The sequence below is a fragment of the Panthera onca genome, chromosome A3 (assembly GCF_046562875.1).
Source record: "Panthera onca isolate mPanOnc1 chromosome A3, mPanOnc1 haplotype 2, whole genome shotgun sequence".
NCBI classification, from domain to species: Eukaryota; Metazoa; Chordata; class Mammalia; order Carnivora; family Felidae; genus Panthera; species Panthera onca.
In genome coordinates, this window is record NC_138341.1 from 81118765 (window position 1) to 81139835 (window position 21071).

Consider the following 21071-nt stretch of genomic DNA (forward strand, 5'->3'; position numbering starts at 1 on the left):
TTACACACATATTGCTGCATTTTTGCTGTTAGGAGAGGAGGTGCTCTGCATGACCCTCACTGGAGAGAGAGAGCATGAGGAAGCCTACACACAGATTCTTCCAGATTCCACTTGTGTCTTTTCCCTGATGATCTAGGTGTGTATCCTTACTATGTCACTGTTACAAATCTTAGCCATGGGCACAACTACATGGTGGGTCCCGTGGGTTCTTCTAGCAAATCTCCAAATGCAGGAGCAGTCAACACACACACTATGCACACACCTGCTATGAAGACAGAACAACACAGGTGACATGGGAGACAGCAGGAGCCCAGTTGGAAAGACCCCCTGTGGATGTTCTCTTTCAGCAGAGACCTGATGGAGTTAAGGAGGTAAAGGGCAGGAAGAACGTGTTCCAGACAGAGGAGGAAGGATTGAACAATGTCCACTGCGGCTGCACCCCTGCAAACCAGGAGGGCCGGTGGGTCAGAGCCACAGACAAAGACTGCTCAAGGGAGCCTTGACTCCATGCTAGGCCTGCTGGCAGACTATTAAAGGATGGTAGCAGGTGAGAAACATGGTCAGGTCACTTTTTCAAAGATAACTCTGGCTGCCATGTGGAGAGTAGATTATGAAAGTGGAAGCAGGGAGAGCAGTGGGGAGGCCATTCATGGTCCAGGTGAGACAGGGTGACTGGTAGCTATGGATAGAAAATGGGCTCAGAGGACATTTTATGACAATGGCTTCTGACAGTGGCCTGCTAGCTGTCTCCCTGATACCCAGTGCTCAGCCCAGTCCAGCTCCCGGCCTGCCTGAGACCTCATGCTGAGTCCCCCTTCCCAGACAATCCCCACGGCTTTCCATTGGGGGTGACAGGGCAGGCCTGTGTACCCTGCCAGCCTGCAATGATATTCCCAGTCTGTGATATAAGTTTGCTGGCTGTCACTTCTCAGGAGTATTTATTTTGACACTTTGTTCTTTCTATTTTTTTTCTTAAGGGTGTTATAGTATCTTTTCATTTATGAAAGCACTAGAATAATTGATGGGAAGGAATTGTGTGTGTGTGTGTGTGTGTGTGTGTGTGTGTGTCCTTCCATGACAAAATAAAGTTGGTAACCTGCTTTCATCCCTTCCCATCTTCCATGCTTTAAGAAAAATAAATGGTCTGTGAAATCCAGAAAAGTCTCTGGTGACCACTGGGGGCCATGTCCAAACTCAGCCCTGCATGGGGCTCTCCACAACCTTGCCCGCACCCACCTTACCTTCCAGCTTCTGTCTCCCCACTCCCCTACCCTCTGCTCCTGCTTCCCAAGGCCTTCCCACCAGCCCCTCTTTCCCAGGTTGCCTCAGCCCTCAGCATTCTCTCTGTCCTAACTTCTTCCTCTGACAGATGCCCTACTCCTCCCATTGGGCAAATTTAACTTGTCCTGAATTTCTACCTGCTCAGAACCCTCTACTCCTAGAGGCTGAGACTGACCAGTCTCTACATTGTCTTCAATGTGAGCACAGGGCCTCCCAGGACTGACAGCAACATGGCCGGCATGGACACCTTTGTCCTGACTCCATCCTTCTCTGTCCAGGTCGTTGTTGACTCGCCCTCAGTTAAAGCCAGGAGAGGAAATGAGTTCAAGGCTTAAAAGCAGTATTCCCAATCTTTCGATGGTAAAGTAAGCAGTAATCACTCCCCATTGTTATCCAGGTGCACCATCCTAGAACAAAGAGGTCACTTGCAGAATTACAGGGAAGCCAGTGCACAGCAATGAGGAGAGAATACAGTGTACCCGACTCTACCTCTCACGGAGCTCTCAGAACACAGCTGCAATGATTCTAGGGCAGTAGAAATAGTTCTTTGACATAGCTGGAGTTATGCAAGCTATAATAATGATACATTTCCTTAAAAACTCAGATTTCAGGGTATAAATAGATTGCTTTCAGGGGATTAGAAAATAGCTTCCCATACAGGGAGTACCTGCTCCCCAAACGAAGCATATCTTGGGAGCTTCAATCTTCTCAAGTGCAATGTCATTATCCTAAGTAAAAAGTTTAAAAAGGTGAGTGGAAGGGGCACCTGGGTGGCTCAGTCAGTTAAGCATCAGACTCTTGATTTTGGCTCAGGTCATAATCTCACAGTTTGTGAGATGGAGCCCCATGTTGGGCTCTGTGCTGTGAGCTCGGGATTCTCTCTCTCCCTCTGTCTCTGCCCCTCCCCTGCTCGTGCACTCTCTCTCTCTCTCTCTCTCTCTCTCTCTCTCTCTCTCACAAAATAAATAAACTTAAAAAATAAGAAGGTGTGGGGATGGGCAAAATAGGTGAAGGGAATTACTTCCAGGTACAAACTTCCAGTTATAAAATAAATAAGTCATGGGAATGAAAAGTAGAGCGTAGGGAATATAATCAATACTGTGATAACCTTGTATGGGGACAGATGATGACATTTACTGTGGTGAGCATTGCATCATGCATAGAATTGTCAGTCCACTATGTTGTACACCTGAAACTAATAATGCAACATTCTGTGTCAACTGTACTTCGATATAAATAAATAAATAAATAATCAAGCCATCAGAAAGTCAGTGGTGAACTGAGCACTGGGCTATGTACTACAGAAATATGAACTATTAGTTGAGGAGACAAGAAAACAATACTAAACAATGTAAAACTAAATACCCTTACGTTCCTCTGCGGGACTGCTGAGGGAGGAAGGGATTGCCTTGTAAAAGAATTTTGATCTAAAATGGAACCGGAGGATATAAAATGAAAAAGTTTATGCACATGCCCTCAGGAAAACAAAACTTAAGGACTAAGAGACCAATAGTCCCCATAAAATGCCTGATATACAGAAAACTGATAACACTGGAACTTTCTTAAATGATAAGGAACTGGTCAGGCGTTGCCTCATATCAACTTTGGGAAATTTTACTTATGGTTCTCAGAGGCATGGTTCCCAGAAGCATCTCAGGTCAGGCTGGTCTCACAAAATAAGCTGAATTGAGCTTTGTTTGTATGACTGCAATGGTTTTGTCTGCTTGGAAAGTTTTCAAAGCTTATCTCCAGTTTTTTATTTTAACAGACCCCTCCTTACATTTTGTGCTAACAAACAGAGCCCACCCTAAGCCTTCCATCAGACTCGCCTGTGGCTCGCTACAGCATGTGTGTCCCAAACTGCAATTCCTCTGCTATTTCTGAATAAACTCATCTTTTTGACAATTTTGAGCTTGCTTCAGTTTACCTCTTTATTTAGATGGACGTCCTGTGTATGATGCAATGCCCTTTACGTGAGGACTTAGTGATAAATTCTACTTCAAATACAGAGCCAAGGAAGCTATTTCCTAAAAACAAACAAACAAACAAACAAACAAACAAACAAACAAATCTTCCCCATACGAGGACCCTCTGGACCAGCCAGTTCCCTGCCCACCAGCAGTGCCCACAGCAGACCACCTCCACCAGAGCAGTTTCCATATGGCGGCTTCCCCAGTCCTGGCTGACCCAGCCTGCTCACCTCATCCCACTGGGCCCTGCAGCCAGGTCTCCAGTGTCTCCCTCTTCCCCAAATCTAGCTGAATCTAATGCTTCTGGCTTCTCTTTTGCCTCCTTTTGCCTTTTTTGTGTCTGCCTCAGCTCAGGGTATCGAAGCTCCTGTCCTCTCTCTCCCCTATCTCCAGGTCCCAGACAAAGAGGGGAGTCAAAGTGGCAGGGCCCATCCTTTCCCAAGAAGGGGGAACTTCAGTGGAGTGATTTTTATATCTCTTTTATCCACTAAGGAGCATGGAGAAAAATGTAACGTTTGACCCCTTAAGTATCCAGAGTTTTCTTTCTTCCTTCTTTTTCTTAAACCATTTTATTATTAAGAGTTACATCAAAAACAAACAAAAAACAAAAAAACGAACAAAACAAATGTGCAGCTAAATGGATTAACCCCTGCAACCAACTGTCCCCCTGCTTCCTTCCCATCTCCCCACCTCAGGAAAGGACAACTCTCTAAAAATGCTGGCCTCTTTCTTCATCCTGCTCCCTCCCCCAGACCCTGCAGCCAAGCCTGGGCCTGTTACATTCTATCTCCCATGACCACCCCTTAATGACGGCTGAGCTCCTGCTCAGCCCCATGGTCCCACCCCACTCTCCTTGCTAATGAGGGAGGCTGAGCCCTGCAGGCTGCTTGGGGGCTCCAGGCCTCATCTCCCACCTGGGCTCAGCCAGTGGAAGATGGGGTAGAGATAGCAGTGACAAGTCTTGGGCACAGTTGGGGTCAGTGGCAGTAGCCAAATCTCCCTCATCCTCCTGCATCCTGAGAATGGGCCTGCTGGGGCCCTGAACTCGGTGACATCAACTTCCCCTCCTCATGTGGGAGTGGTAGTGGCTTCCCACCTCCCCACCCTGTTTGCTTCTTCTCCTTTTTTGCCAGTATAATTAATCTGGGCCCTCACACCTCTCTGTTTCAGATGGATGAGATGCACCCTCACCTCTGCCTCCTCTTGGCGTCCAGAGTTGCTTTACTCTTGCATCCCAAACAGAGGTGGGTAAACTCCTGTCTGGTTTGACTATGACAATGATACTTTGTACCCTGGCCCTGAATACTTACTCACAGAAGCCTCTTCATCCTCAAAATTACCCTGGTAATTTAAACTTCATTTCCCACATAACAGCCAGGGGGATCCTTTAAAAACACAAACAGGTCATGCCACCCTCCCTGCTCAGAACCCCCAAAACACACCCATTAGGGTGGTTACTATTTAAAAAAAAAAGGAAAATAATAAGTGTTGGTGAGTATGTGGAAAAATTGAGAACCTTGTGCATTGTTGGTAAGAATATTAAATGGTGTTGCTGCTATGGAAAACAGCATGGAATTTCCTCAAAAAATTAAATATAGAATTACCTTATGATCCAGCAATGCCACTTCTGGGTATACACCCCAAAGAACTGGAAGCAGTATCTTGAAGAGACATTTGCACACCCATGTTCATTCCAGCATTATTCATAATAGCCAAGAGATGGAGTCAATCCAAGTGCCCATCAGTGGATGAGTAGATAAACAAAAGGTGGTATATACATACAATGGAATATCATTCGGCCTTAAAAAGGGAGGATATTCTGCTTACAACATGGATGAATCTTGAGGACATTATGGCTAAGTGGAATAAGCCAGTCACAAATGGACAGATACTCTAGGACCTACTTATGGACCTAGAGTGTGAGGAACCTGGCTAGAGTAGTCAGATTCACAGAGACAGAGAGCAGAATGGTGGTTGCCACAGGCTGGGGGAGAGGGATGGGGACTCAGTGTGCAATGAGTACAGTCATAGTTTTGCAAGATGAAACGGTTCTGGAGATGGGTGTTGTGATGGTTGCCCAACAATGTGAATGCACTTAATACCATTGAACTATATACTTAAAAAATGACTAAAACAGTACATTTTATAAACTCTCCAAATACATTCATCAAAACTGAAATAAAATCCTTGAGCAAAACCAAAGCCTGGAGGGCCTGTGTTGGCAGTCTGCCTGCTTTGCCAAGCACGGTCCCACCTGCCCCTCCCACTGTAGTCCGCTCTCATGTCTGTCTCCTCTTCCTGGAGGCTGCACCCCTCACATCTTTATTCACACCACTTGGTCTTTACAGAGACATAACCTCCTCAAAGAGGACTTCCCTGATCAGCCTCCCCTCTTTCTTGCTTCATTTTTAACGAATTGTGTGAAATAAAATTACATGTGTTCAAGGAGTTTAGGGGTAGGTGGTGGAGGACAGCTAAGACCATCATGGGGAGCTCTTCCTCTGCCCCCGGGGGTGGGCTGGTGGAAAGGAAGTTTGAACTGAGAGACAAGAGGCAGAGGGAGCGGTTGGGAGGCTGTGGGGCTGGTGGTCACTGACCTGCCTCGGTTGTGACTATAAAAATCACTCACTACACAACAGACCCCCTCGTGATTTGTCCATCTGACTTCATGATCTGGTTTCTCCACATAGCCTGTCTCAACTTCCTAAATAGCTTTCAGTCCTTTAGCCAAAAATATACCCCCAGGTGAGCATGTGTACCCTCATAGGCGCCATTCTTGGAGAGAGCAAGGGAGGAAGGAAGGAAGGGAGGGAGGGAGAGAAGCTGGCATCCTGATGAGAAAGGGTCCAGGATGTAGGCCCAGGAAAGGATGGAAGGGTCTGATCACAAGAAGCCCATGGCAGCTCTCTGGGGAGATGTGATTTCTGGCAGACTTGGGCACCTGTTCACTATCATTCTCTCTTGTGCTGCCACGAAACTGTTTACCCTCATTGTGAAGGTCAGGCCAGCCATATCCTCTGACTTACCTAACCCTGAGGACAATAGGTTTTGATCAGCCACCAACTGACATCTACCAGTGTGGTCCTCTGGGGTCAGCCTCTCATCAGATCTAATGACTAATTTGGAACACAACGAAAACGAGAAAATGTCCAGCTTTGTATTGAGCTGGGCAATGTTTGCTTAACATTCAGAGGTGCAAACAGTGTGACTACCAGACACTGAAAAATGGGCTGAAAAAGAACAGTAATAGCCAATGTCACTAAGCCTTCCATCATGTGCCAGTCACTTTATATCTGTTTTCTCTGCATTGCACAAAACCTTGTGATAGGAGAATTATCGAAGCTTCTTTACAGAGGAGGAAACTGAGGCTCTGAAGGGTTTATGAACCTGCCTGAGTTCTTTCTCCAGGGCCTTTTATCCTTGCTCTTTCCTGTCTACTGGCCTCATGATAAAGGCCACTCTATTAAATCACATGCACCGCCCGTGGGTTAATCACATCCACAGAAACCCAGGGTTGAGTATGAGTAGTGACACACACCCCTTTAGAAATACAGAGGTCTAGTGTGTTCAGCTGGCATAATCTTGTCAAGTCACTCAGAAACCATCTGTTTGTGTCATCTTGATGTTGGTTTTTGCTTACAAGCTGTGTATAGTCATTAGGACAAATTATTTTATGGCCCTCACAGGTAAATGACATTTTCTTGGTAATGAAAGGTAATCTGCTGTCATCACTATATTGCAAGGCTCCTGCCTGTGAGCTTGGTCCCTTCTTCCTATCTGGAACTGTTCAGCTATAGAAAGATTCCTCCTCGGCTTCAAAAAAAAAAAAAAAAAGAATCAAGTTGATATTTTGCTGAATTTGAATAGCAACCAGAAAAGAAGGTCAAGTTTTAAAAGAAGCAACACGGGAGGGGATTGTAATTAAATCTGCTCTGGGCTGGGTACGGATGATTCATTTCAAGTACATAGCATTCTGCAAAGCACGTGACCGAAGGTATTTTTCTAAATAACCTCAAGTGCTAGTCGAGTTATTCTTTAAATTGCATGCCAGCGATATCTCCTAACTGGTATTTCGCTTGGCGGGCACTGAGCTGCTGCCACAGCCCGGATTTTCCTGCAGGCAGAGCCCGGCCTTGTTTTGATAATCATTTATGCTGCTCTCTGCTTCTGCCTAGAAGGATCGCACAGTTGCAGAGATCCAGGGAGGGGTGTGCTTGGTGGGCTCCAAACTGTCAAAAGCACCTCTGCTTGGGTAGGGGGTCTTCTCTGTGGCCCAGAGCCTGGGGTCCTTGGGGTGGGCATTACAAAGCCTTGGGTTTTCTACAAATGGTGACATCAGCGAAATTCCATCTCTTCCAGGAATCTTCCATCAAAATAATTAGGAGACCCCAGGCAGCTGTCTTCTGGGAACATCCTTCTAACAGCAACAGTCCCCCACCCACCAAGCCACTCCCTACATCCAAATGATTCCCGAGGTTGCAGTTAGATTAGTACATGGTGACTGTGCCCTTGGGAGATGCTAGGTTCTGGCCTGACAACCTGACCTGACCTAGGATGAGCCCATCAGAGACCTTTCAAAGCCAGGCATTCTGTCTTGTGAGCCACATAAACAGGGAAACTCATCTCAAGAAGACAGGGAGAACTGATAAAATTTGTGGAGAGGAGGAGGACGCAAGTCAGAAGGAGAGGACTCTGTTGGTATCTGGGTCCCTGGTCTCAATTTTTTTTGAAACCCAGCTATCCTTAAATCCTACAAGACACCAGAATACCCTCAAAATTAATTTCCTTTGCTATTAGGCTAGTTCAAGTGGGACTTCTGTCACTTGCAACCAAAAGAGTCCTAAGAATGTCAAGTGACTCTCTTTCATTCATGACCTCACTGTGAGGTATGAGATCTCTGTAACTGCACTCGGTCTACCTAGACCAGCATCTTCTTTACTGGTGGGCTCCTTTAAGAAAGTTTGATATATTGGGGCGCCTGGGTGGCTCTGTCGGTTAAGCATCTGACTTCAGCTCAGGTCATGATCTCACGGTTCATGAGTTTGAGCCCTGCATCGGGCTCTGTGCTGATCATTCAGAGCCTAGAGCCTGCTTCGGATTCTGTGTCTCCCTCTGTCTCTCCACCTCCCCTTCTCTCACTCTGTCTCTGTCTCTCAAAAATAAAAAAAATTAAAATTAAAAAAACATCAAAATACCATAGACTAGGTATCCTTAAATAATAGAAATTTATTGTCTCACAGGTTTGGAGGCTAGAAGTTCAAGATGAAGGTATTGCCAGTTTCTTTCCTAGAGCCATGAGGGAAAGAACTCTTCCAGACCTCTGTTCTTGGTTTGTAAATGGTGGTCTTCTCCCTGTACCTCTTCCTAACATCCTTCCTCCATATGTGTCTGTCTCTGTGTTCAAATTTCTCCCTTTTACCAAGACAATAGTCATTTTTTTAACCCAATGACCTCATTTTCACTTCATTATCTCTATAAAGATCTTGTCTCCAAATAAGATCACAATAAGTGTTAGGGGTTAGGACTCCAACATATTTTTGAGGTGGAACATAATTCAACCCACAAGTCCACACAATGGAATACTATGCAGCCAGGACAAAGAAGGTGGTATGCCTGCACATTCTGAGAGTAAAAATCTCCATGCATGTTTTGTGAAAAAAACAATCTTTATGTCAGTGTATTCTGATCCTTCTCTGAATTATGCATGTGCACGAGTGTGTATGCATGACATGAACAGTTCTACATAGAGGTGGTTTTGTAACTTATGGAAGGAATCAAGAAAAGTTCATGCAAGTTACCTTTTTGAAGAGAGATTTGAAGAAGGAAAAGACACTTTCACTTTCCATTTGTACCTTAATGACTTTCTATATCTATGTTGTTTTAATCTCATGCATGTATAAATACATATATTATGTGCATTTATGTGTATATATGTGTGTGTGTGTGTGTGTATATATATATATATATATATACATGTATAAATATATACACACTGTATATATATACACTTCTTTCTTATGCTTTTCTGTATTCTATTAGAAATGTAAGCTATTTCTTGTATTAAAGATGCAAGTTGATTTATACCTAAGTTCTTGGGAATGGGTTTTATGTGCCAAGCATGATATACATTCTGTGTATCTGTCTGTACTTGTAAGCTCTTAAAAGGTTATGTTTGTTCTTATCCACATATGTGGTGCCTTGCACAATTGTCCAGGAAGTCAGATCCTTTTTGGTGTTTTGGAGGCAGTGGTGGAGAGGGGTGATGGTGATGATGATGGAGAAGAAAATGCGGTTGGTCACAGCTTGGAAGTTGCCTAGAACTTCTCCCTTCAATGACAAAACCAAGGCTGTTGCTTATATACCAGAGAATCATCAGGCAAGACCTTGGACATACCATAGGCTCATTGCATTCTGATACTTGCGAATTTTTGTAGGTCCAAGAAAAATGTCCTTGGAAGGAATGTCTACTTCATTATTTTTACCTTTAGAGCCCCACTTTAGACGAGTTTTTTTAAATCCCACTTCCAGAAGAAAAATGAAGCCCTAAGGTCCTGGGACATCCATTGAACATAAATAATTCCCTTCTCCCCATGCATCTAGAATGGTCCTAGATAAGTGTTATTCTTGAGAACACTGAAGGAGTAGGCACTCCCCTTATGCTTTGTAGGGCTTAATTCTCTTGTAGAACTTGGTTAAAAAGGATGCCCTACACTCTACTACCTCCCTGCAGTGAGCCCATGCCACATAATTAAATATCTTCTATTCCTAAGAAGGATCCAGGACTTGCTGTGGGCTGTGTAACATAACAACAGCCAGCCCAGACTGTTTGTAGGGTTCCAGCCCCATCCCAAAGGTAGGTACTGCATGGCACATCCACTCTGGGACCTAGAATCTAGCCTCTGCTGATCCAAATGGCAGCCACATGGCTATTTGCATTTAAATTTAAATAAAATTTAAAATTCAGTTCCTAAATCGCCCTCGCCACATTTCAAGTTTTCAGTAGTCACCATATTGAACAGCACAGATTGGAGAACATTTCCATCATCACAGGAAGTTATACTGGAGAGCTCAGTGACTGTCAGATGGGCCCAGAACTATACCTAGAGGGGGTCCTTGCTCCAGATTCTGTCCAGTCCCCACAGAGAATGCCTGAGAACATCTAAGCACACACTATGGATGAGAGCTATGCACAGCCTAGTCACAAAATAAAGCAAAAAGTAGCCCAACAAGTTTTTGAAGCTCTAACAAGATCTTTTTGGTGAAACAAAATACTTTGGAAGACATGAGTAGGAGACAAAGATTTTCATTCATTCATTCATTCATTCATTCATCCATACATTCATTTTTAGAGTTCGGGTACAAAGGGTTGAGTTAATTCTACTCCTCAGCTCATGGAGCATTGTCACCACTGGCCTGAGTCAGGTGCCACTCTTGTTTATTTTATTAATTCTCTTTTATCATTTTTCTACTGCTATCCTTTGCTTCCTCTTTATATGACCATTCTATTTAAAATGTGTGCACTTTGTGGAGCACCTGCCTTGTTCAGGCAGTGGCACATGTGACAAGCCCCATGTTGGGTGTAGAGATTACTTAAAAATAATGGTTTTTTTCAAATTAAAAAAAATTCTAGTTAGTTAACTAACATGTTAATGTTAATATTGGTTCAGGAGTAGAATTTAGTGATTCACCACTTATATATAACACCCACTGCTCATCCCAACAACTGCCTTCCTTAATGCCCATCCCCCATTTAGCCCATTCCCCACCCACCTCCCCTCCATCAACCCTCAGTTTGTTCTCTATAATTAAGATTCTATTATAGTTTACTTCCTTCTCTTTTTTCCCTTCCCCTACGTTCATCTGTTTTGTTTCTTAAATTCCACATATGAGTGAAATCATGTGGTATTTGTCTTTCTCTGACTGACTTATTTTGCTTAGCATAACACACTCTAGCTCCACCCACATCATTGCAAATGACAAGATTTCATTCTTTATGATCACTGAGTAGTACTCCATTGTACATATGTATATGTGTGTGTGTGTGTATGTGTGTGTGTGTGTATATATACATATATATACATACATATATATATATACACATACATATATATATACCACATCTTCTTTATCCATTCATCAGTCAATGGACATTTGGACTCTTTTTATAATTTTGTTATTTTTGATAATGCTGCTATAAATATCAGGGTGCATGTACCCCTTCGAATCAGTAAAAAATAAAATCTTTATAAAAAAATAAGTGCACTTTGTTTGCAGGGACACCTGAAGGCCAGGCATGTTTTGTATGTTTTGTGTGCCTGTGTTTTATGTTGATGTTGTCTCGCTCATTCCATTTCTTTCTTTTTCACTCATTACTCTATGGTAGAAAATGTGAACGTATTGACTTGAGGCAGGCCAGCAAAGAATGGAACTTCCCTAAGGACACAAGGATGAGTCTGAGAACAGAAGTAGGTGTCTGAGCCTCACTTCTTTCCATGGTTCTCTTCCACCTGGAACCTGGCCTGCGGGGGAACACAGTGCTCACCTGTCTGTGAATGTGTACACATTGTTGGGCCTGCCATGGTTTAGGTCAGGTTATTGTGTAACTTTTAGCAACTCTCTCTTCCTGTTTTGGTATTATTGGTTTCTTCATTATGGTTTTCTTTATTCCTGAAGAGAACTGTCCACATCTCCCCATGCCTGTCCCATGCTGTGCTTAACCCATCCCAGGCTCAGGAACAACCCTCCTCACCCTGCTTTGATTCTATGTGCCAGGCTTTGAAACTGAATTACTGATTTACACAGATGGCCAACCTCCTCGTTTATGCCATAGTTCCACTGACTAGCTCCACTGCAGTCAATTGAATTACTGTTTACCAACATTAAGTGTCCCTACCTGGGAGAAGATTATACTTCCCTGCTCTATTGAACTTGGGCCCTGCTGTGTGAGAGTGGCCAGTGAAATGTGAGCTCTTTGCCATGTGCGCTTTTTCCTCTGCTTGGGTCTCCAAGTGAAAATGACATGGTAGAGCCACCACCAACACATGATGGCATGCCACTTGGATGAAAAATAGACCTTTGTTATTGTAAGGCCCTGAGGTTTAGGGTTGTTTGTTACTGCAGCATATCATTGTCTAACCTGACTGGTACAACCTCCAAGCCTGAGTTCTTACCTTCCCAGCCATGCAATGCTATTGCTGCTGCTATTCCTAATAGCTAACATTGAGCATCTACTATGCCCTTGATATTGGAATAGGCACTTTACACACATTGTCATGATCAATACCAGTTCATATTTTATGACCACATTGCCAATGTGGAAACTAAGTATCAGTTTCCTTAAGTAAATTACCCAAGGTCACAAACATAGCAGAACAGGTTTGGCAACATATATCTGACTCTAGAGCCCAGGTTCTTAAAGCCATGAGACTCAAATTTCTCCCAAGACTGACAACATGCATTTCTTTCACCATTTTCCAGCATGAGACCTCCCCATATCATCCCAAGACATCTGGTTCACACCTCTCAGCAGCAGCTATGCCTGGGGTAGCAACAACTCCTCTAACTCTGCTCTTTTACATCTGCAGGATATTGGGAATCTTCTGCTCTGCCGTCCCTGTCCTCCCTGCCATCTCTGTAGCTGGGTCTATCCCCAAGCTCGGTCCTGACCGACACTGACCTTCACACTGCCCCACCTTGTTCTTCTCCTCCAGGCCTCCTTTCTCTGCCATCCCCTAAATGTGCACAGTTTCCATGTTTTGTTCTATACTAAGCCCACCTCTTTTCTCTGTGTAGAGTCTCCACTAGAAATTTCACCAGATCCCCTTATTTCAACAATTATTTCCATGTGAATGTCTCCTAAACTGGTGTTCCATTCTAACCTCACTGCTAAGCCCCAGTTTTTCTTTTCTCCCTCCTGGAGCCATCTTTCTAGAGGCAGAAGATGAGTATCTCCAAAATGAAGTTCACATCTTACACCCCGTTTCTTCTCCACTCAGTTTCTCCTGTCACCTTCATTTCTAGTAAGGTTCCTACATTGTCTCCATTACTGTTCATTCATTCACCCAACATCTACACGTTCTGTGAAACCTGGGAGGAGCTCCCTTTGGTCCCCCTCCTGATCCTCACAACTAGTCAGCCACCAAGTCCTGCGGCATCCAGCCACTGTTTTCAGAATACACCTCCTCATCTTTGATTATTCTTTTCTTCTAAAAGGAATGCTGTCCACATGTGCAAACAAAATAATTTAGGCTCCCCCTTTCAAAAAAGGAAAATCTGAAGTCAGAAATATGAGTTTCCGCTGAAGAAGGAAATTAAAAGGAAATTATGAGATAAGTCACTTAAACCAAAAAACACCTTATTTATTTGGATGCTATGCTCTTAAATTTCTTTATCCTATTTTTAAGGAAGCTGGCTATACAACCTACTGAATTAGCTTTGTTTAGCCAAGTAAAGTAGTTTGAAACAGAAGACTTCAAATCAGATTAAATGCTGTAGTCACCATTGTAAGTGACAGATTTTCCTCTGTTGTATTTTTTTAAATATGAAATTTATTGTCAGATTGGTTTCCATACAACACCCAGTGCTCATCCCAAAAGGTGCCCTCCTTAATACCTATCACCCACCCCCCCCTCCCTCCCACCCCCCGCCAGTTTGTTCTCAGGTTTTTTTTTTTTTTTTTTTTTTTTTTTATTTATTTTTGGGACAGAGAGAGACAGAGCATGAACGGGGGAGGGGCAGAGAGAGAGGGAGACACAGAATCGGAATCAGGCTCCAGGCTCTGAGCCATCAGCCCAGAGCCTGATGCGGGGCTCGAACTCACGGACCGCGAGATCGTGACCTGGCTGAAGTCGGACGCTTAACCGACTGCGCCACCCAGGCGCCCCTGTTCTCAGTTTTTAAGAGTCTCTTATGTTTTGGCTCCCTCCCTCTCTAACCTTATTTTTTCCTTTCCCTCCCCCATGGTCTTCTGGTAAGTTTCTCAGGATCCACATAAGAGTGAAAACATATGGTATCTGTCTTTCTCTGTATGACTTATTTCACTTAGCATAACACTCTCCATTCGACGTCAAGTGATAAGGACTGTCTCACTAGCAAATTGTTTTTTTGTGAGCCTATGTTTACCTGCCTGAATCAATAATTATATTGCCACAGATGTAAAGTTTCATTAGACATGCTTTAGATAACTATAAAAAGTCATAAAAGATAATTACTAATTTTTAAGTTATCTTCTCTTCACCTATACCTGAACTTAAAATAAACCTCCTGTGTATTTTTTCTTTTTCTTGAGTATGCTAATACTTGTATCCTTTTATTCACTAAAATCTTTGGTATGATTTCCAACATTTGACACCCCCCCCCCTTTGCTCTCTTCACTATGCTTGAGTACTAATAAAATTTTCCATGGGGCACTTGGGTGGCTCAATCAGTTAAGCATCCGACTTCAGCTCAGGTCATGATCTCATGGTCTGTGAGTTCGAGCCCCGTGTCAGGCTCTTTGCTAACAGCTCAGAGCCTGGAGACTGCTTTAGATTCTGTGTCTCCCTCTCTCTTCACCTCTCTCCTGCGCTCTCTGTCTCTGTCTCTCTCAAAAATAAATAAACATTTTTTAAAAATCTTCCTGCTATTTTGTTGTGGGCTGGATGGCCTTCCCTAAAAAGTTATGTGGAAGCCCTAACCCCCAGTACCTGTGAATGTGAAGGAAGGAGGTCTTATTTGGAAGGAGGGTCTTTGCAGTTGTAATCAAGTTAAAATGAGGTCATGCTGGATTAGGATGGGCCTAATCCAGCAACTGGTGTCTTTATAAGAGAAGAGAGTTATTTGGACACAGACACACTGGGGGGAATGCCAGACGACAGCAGAGGCAGAAATTGGACTGATGCTTCTACAAACAAAAGAGTTCCAGTGATTCCTGGCTGCCACCAGAAGCTGGAAGAAGCAAGGGTGGGGGGGATTCTCTGCCAGAGCCATCAGAGGGAGCATTGCTGACACCTTGATTGGACCTTGGGCTTCCAGAACTTTGAGAGAATAGATTTCTGTGGCTTTAGGACACCCCAGTTTGTGGCAACTTATTATAACAGCTCTAGGAAACTAATTATTAAGTAGTAAACTAACCTAATGTACAGTACAAAGAGTTCTCAAATACTTGACCACACCTTGCCCCAGCTCTCCAAATCCTGCCTGATTTTCCAGACTCAGCACAGTACCTACCATTTTCCTGAGAGTTGTCCAAGTTGGCCTTGTATTCTGGAGAAGCAGGGATTCATCAGCTTGCATCATTCCCTAGATACCTAAAACATAGATGAGAATGGTGATCTCAAGCTTGTGCTGCCTTTTCTTGGCAGTGGGGAGAGATTTACCCTCCTTTTGACCGCCATCAGGGGGCGGGAACCATGCCCCAGGGCCAGGAAAGTGGCATTTTGCACAGGGCATGGGGCCTTAAGGTGGCCCTTCCTTTCGACCTGCTTCCCCCTGGTGCCCTCAGAGCCTGTGGTTGTATTGTCCCTCACTCCCATGGCACAATGCAGTGGCTTTGTCACAAGTCCACAGAGAACCAGGGTGGAGTGGAAGCCAGGGGAGAATCCTTGCAGAAGGGTCAGGGGTGGGGAGGTTGGCACAGGGAAGCTGGTGCCGCTGGGCGCAGGGATGTAGGAGTGCAGCAGGCCATGCAGGAAGTGGGCCGGGAAGGGGTGCTGTGTGCTATGTCAGGCTGATGACTGAGGAACAGTGAACTCCTGGTAATTGTAGGGGAGAAGACTCTGCATCTCACACTGTTTGCACTGTTTTTCTCTCCCTCCCATTAATACAATCTACTTCTGGCCTGAAACCATCATTATTGAAATAAAGAGTGCTGGGATGCAGAGCAGAAAAAATGAGCTTGAGTCTAACTACTCTGAGCTTTAGACATTCTCACTAGAAAATGATCATCGACTTGCTCTTTGTGCCTCCAGAAACTGTGCAGGCAAAACCAGGCACTGCAGGTGAAAAGTGCTTTGTAGGTGTGGGAGGATATACAAGGGTTAGTTGTGAGCTCTTATCATCGTTGTTGCCCATCCGTTAATTAGTAGAAGCTCCTCAAAGGCAGGAATAGTTTGCAATGGGCTTGGTGCAGGGGCCAGTGCTGTGTTCTGCGTGTTGCTGGCACTCAATACACAAGATGCTACTGCACAAATGAATGAATTTTGCTCAAGGATCAACTTTCTGAACTCCCACTGCACAGCCTCTCACCATGCCTGCCAACTGGATCTTCTCTTGCTGCCCTTGGCCCCTCTGCTCAGGACCTGGCCCTTCTCAGGAACCTTGGCCCCTGGCTGAAGTCTGGCCATCTGAGGACAGCAACATGGGATGTAGGTCCGCCAGGGGCCACCTGCTCACTAAAGGACCTTGGGCAAGCCACACCATCACCTTCTTCATTTTATCCACCCATTCCATGAAGAGACAGACAGAAATGCCAGCCCAGGGTGAGGGCTGGTGGAGGCAATGTCAGGGGATATTCATTCTTCCAGACAGATGCTTTGTAGTGTCTGACCTCGTCGTGGACCAATCAGTGTTTTCTAGTTCCCTGGAGCGTCAACTCTCTACAGGCATCTCGCCAATTGGCCCCATGTGGCAAATAAAAAGCATGTGTGCAATCCTGGCCTGATTCTTCCAGCTACCCTGGCTTTGTTAAGGAAGAACAATGGGATAATGATGCGGATTTGTAAGATCTCAATTGAAAACTGCAACATCCTACCAGACACGCACTGTAGTTGAATTAACACATATATGTTCATGTAAAAATTAATAAAATCTGCATGATCCCTTCACACAGACAGACACACACAGACACACAGACACACACACAGACACAGACACACACACACATCCCTTACCTCAGTATCAAACCTCCCACCTGCATCCACTCTTGTTCATCTTTATGCCAAGAGAATACAATATGTGGGAATAGAACCTCCTACTCGAGTCACAAGACCAAAGTTGGGATCTAAGCTCCTGTGTTACTTTAAACAAGTCACTATACCTCTCTGAACTTCAGTTTCCACCTGTAAATTCCATCTATAAATCTATGACTGTCCATCTACACTCTGATGGTAATTAGACCTAGCTCACAGGATGGTTATATATGTATCACAGATGCAGAAGCATAGTAAAAATAAATCATCACTATCATTTTCCTCTTTCAACATATCTATAATTATCTTCAAACCTGATGATTTTTTTAAAACCTGGTGATTGTTATGAAAGCCAAATAAGGTAAGTAAAGAAACTACAAAAGAAATAGCTACGCCATCACAAGATGGCTCTCTCAAGCTCCACATGGAAACAAACAAGATGGTCTTTACATCCTACTTCAGACCTTGAGGAGGTTCAGACGAGCCTCCAGCTTTGAATAGAAGTAGCTGCTACCTCCCCAGGGCCAAGACCACCCAGAAGAAGACCTGGGAACAGGGGAGGAGGAGAAGATGAAAAGAAAGGCACTCCAGAAACCTCTGGATCCCTTGAGAGGGGGAGAAGAGCCCTCTCCAGACAGAAGACCCTACGGGCAAGGCTGTCCTCTGACCTCCATCCAGCACTGCTCATGAGGGATGCTGGGTGGCTAGGTAGACGCTGTGCTAGCTAGATGCCTTCAGGATGCCATGACCACTGGCCGATCCCGCCTTCTCCACCAACCAGTTCATACTGAGCTCTCTAAACCAGGGTCTGTGTGCTGCCAAACAGCGGAAAGTTGTTTCATTTGGCTCATCCCCCTTTCCCACCCACCCTCCCCATGGTGTGCTGGTCTGTTTCACATGTGGTAGTTATTATGGGTTGACTTCCTCAACCTCCAGTCCTCCCTATTCTGATGCGTCTTCCCACAGGGAAGGAGCTGGAAAACCACAGTTGACATGTCCCACACTTCTTGGCAGCTCGGCTTCAGGGTGAGACTTGCTACCTACATATCAGACGGAGATACGGACGACTCTGATTCTGAATGGAGTTACCCAGGGTGAGGGTATGCCTACCTGCAAAGTGCCACACGAGGCCCAGATGCCATGACCCTAACTGAGGTGGCATCTTCCTGGTCAGGGGAAAGGCATCAGCGTCCTCAGCAGCCTGACTCTGTGGGATGATTTTGGACATTGTTCTCATGAGATTATTATATAGCCTTTCTTCGTCTGTCCCTGAATTCTGACGGCAAGCTACATCCCTATGGAAATATCATTCTGCTCAGACAGAGTAGATTCTGTTGTCTACAACTGAGAGCCTGGACCAACACAGTCAGTTACATTTTGCCATTCCCTGAGAGAAAAACACACCCTTCAGTGTGCCAGGGAAGCTCTTGCTTAGAGAGATATCCTAGGAATGTTTCTGTGAAGCAGTTTTCTCATAACCTGGCATCAGCAGGTTGATACATTCTGATATGTCCAGTGCCCAGTGTAAATAAATATAACCAAGCCTTCAGAAAAAAAAAGCATCATTTTGCCTCAGCCCTCAAGCCCTCCATAGTTTGACAGAGGCAGGTAGGAAAGAAAAAGATCAACAAAGGGAAGGGTTGCACAAAAATGGCATCTGAAAAGGCTGGTTTTCATTTACCTCTTACTTCAGGTAGTCATTCAGGCTTGACACGCATACATTCACTGCCTTTTACGAACGAAAACTCACAGTTCTAATGGGGAGGAGGTGGCAAATCATTTCACGCTCTTGTGTCAAACATCATCCGCATTTGGGTTAATTCCAGAGCTAATACCATTCTTAGGATCATCTACATGATTTCTATTAGGTTCATAAATATAACTTCTGTGAATACCACCCACAGTGGGGGGAAAAAACAAGTGATATTAAATAATTTTTGGTAAGATTCTTCTCCGATATTTTTAGGAAAAGACATTTTGAATTTTTAAGTTGTGTGAGACAGCCTGTTGTCGGGCAGGGAAGAGAGCCTGTTTGCATGAGAGTCATCTCTGCATGGAAAACAGGGTTTCTATCCCGGGCCTGGCTGCGTCTACCCTGGCAACGCTGACGCACAGAATGTTATTGGAATTGGAAAAGGTAACTTGGGGAAACTCAGTGCTGGCGTGTCTGAACCACGAGAACGACATGCTCATTAGGGCGCCTTTGCACCCATTCCCTACGTTCCTCGTGAACCCGAAGCCATGTACAAAAGATGAGGCAAACCGTGGGGGTGGGGAAAGAGACATGTCTTTTCAATATGAAGGAAGAAAAAGGAAATAATGACTTCCTCTCTGAAAACTTAAACTGGTCTTATGGATTGAAAACTGGATGAAATTCTGCTTACCATTAGGAATTTTAATATTAAAAATTGCCAAACCACTAACAATCATAACAGAAAATTACCATATGGAAAAGTTATCAACATGTCCTTTGGAAGGAAGCAGAAAATCACTGCAATGTTTTTAAGTATCAAAAAAAATCCATTAAACATGTTTCTGGGCATTTTTCCTCCCCTTGGGGTGAGAACAGCATTCCCATTAACAGCAGAGTGAACTATTCATGTTCTCAGAAGTAGCAATGGGCTAATTGCAGATGAAGGACATAAATTCTGCTCAAGAGCCCGGGCACGGCTCCCACACCCTCACAGGGGCCCGCTCCTTTGGTTCAGGCACTCAGATGGAAGCAGTACTTTTTTCTTCCGGAAGCCCTAGAGGGAAGCCAAGGCCCCACACATGAAGGGTCTGGATAACTCTTATTTTCCAGCCATTACTGCAACCTCCTCCTTGATCCGACTGTGAGGGAGTAAGAGGTGCAGGCAGTTGTGGGGTGTGTGTCAGGATTTAAGTCAAACTTTATTTTTTTTTTAATTGGCCTTTTCTTCTCTTTCTATGACTACAGCACACTGCAGATTGCTTTGATCGATCTTTGCAACTACCATAGGTTGAGAGTCCAGGTGTGATAGTTACTAATTGCTTCATGGGACATCAGTCAGAAGAGAGACGCCGGCTGTGATGACGGGCCAGGTGAGGAAGGTTCACACCCCACCTCCACCATCCACCCAGTACCCAGTGCCCAGAGAACAGGCAGGTGTTCCGGGTTCTCGGCAGGGATGTGGCCACGATGGCCAGCGGCAGCTGCTCTGCTCCTCTCGATCCTTGCATGAGTCTACATTTCAGTTGTATTGAAAAGAAAGTGTGCAAAATTTCCCTGTTCTTTACCCCACAGGGCCTGGGGAGGGTGATGGCTCAGAGAGAGGGTTGTGGGGCAAATCTGGGGACAGAGACAGGAGGGTGTGATAGTGGGGTTCCAAGTGGAAAAGCTCTCCAGCTGGTAGCTCCAAATGGATAGAAGGTAACTGACATCTGGTGGCAAAGTAGTCCTGTCCCAACAGTGAGTGTCCCAACCCCAGGTACCAGCTGGGGGCTGCTGTGCTTGGAGCCCAGAACAAAACCTGAGCCGCAGTTCACCCAACAACACCTCTTCCCAGGGCCGGGAACCCCTGTCTTCCCTGCAGCCCACACAAAACTCTGATGTTCTAGGTCATTGATTCCTTAGTCACAGTGCACTGAGGATTCTCTGAGCTGAATACAGGCTGCTTTTTGCCCTTTCTTTCTTTCTGGTGAGGCTTCAGATTCCATTTTATGAAAAAAAGGAAGGGGAGGGAGAGGCAAAGGAAGGAGACAGTTGGGAAGGAAAATGCCCAGAACTAGGTTGCCCATGATTGCTTCAGATGAAAGAGCAATCTTGTTTTTTGAGATCAGGGGATCAAAACTGTGCCTACATCAAAAATAAAACAAACAAAAACAAAAAACAAAAAGAAAGAAGAAAAAGAAAACATTTGTTGCTGTTATGGGGATATTAAACACACATCCCTCAGGTTCCTGGGTGGCTCAG

At 44.6% G+C, this 21071-nt stretch overlaps 1 long non-coding RNA gene across 1 annotated transcript; it reads left to right on the plus strand.

The window, feature by feature from the left end:
* Positions 1–349: 349 nt before the first annotated feature.
* On the plus strand, positions 350–20199 carry LOC144615812 (uncharacterized). Its single transcript, XR_013554424.2, has 3 exons — positions 350–547; positions 4422–4495; positions 20076–20199. It is a non-coding gene; the product is annotated as an uncharacterized LOC144615812 (long non-coding RNA).
* Positions 20200–21071: the final 872 nt, after the last annotated feature.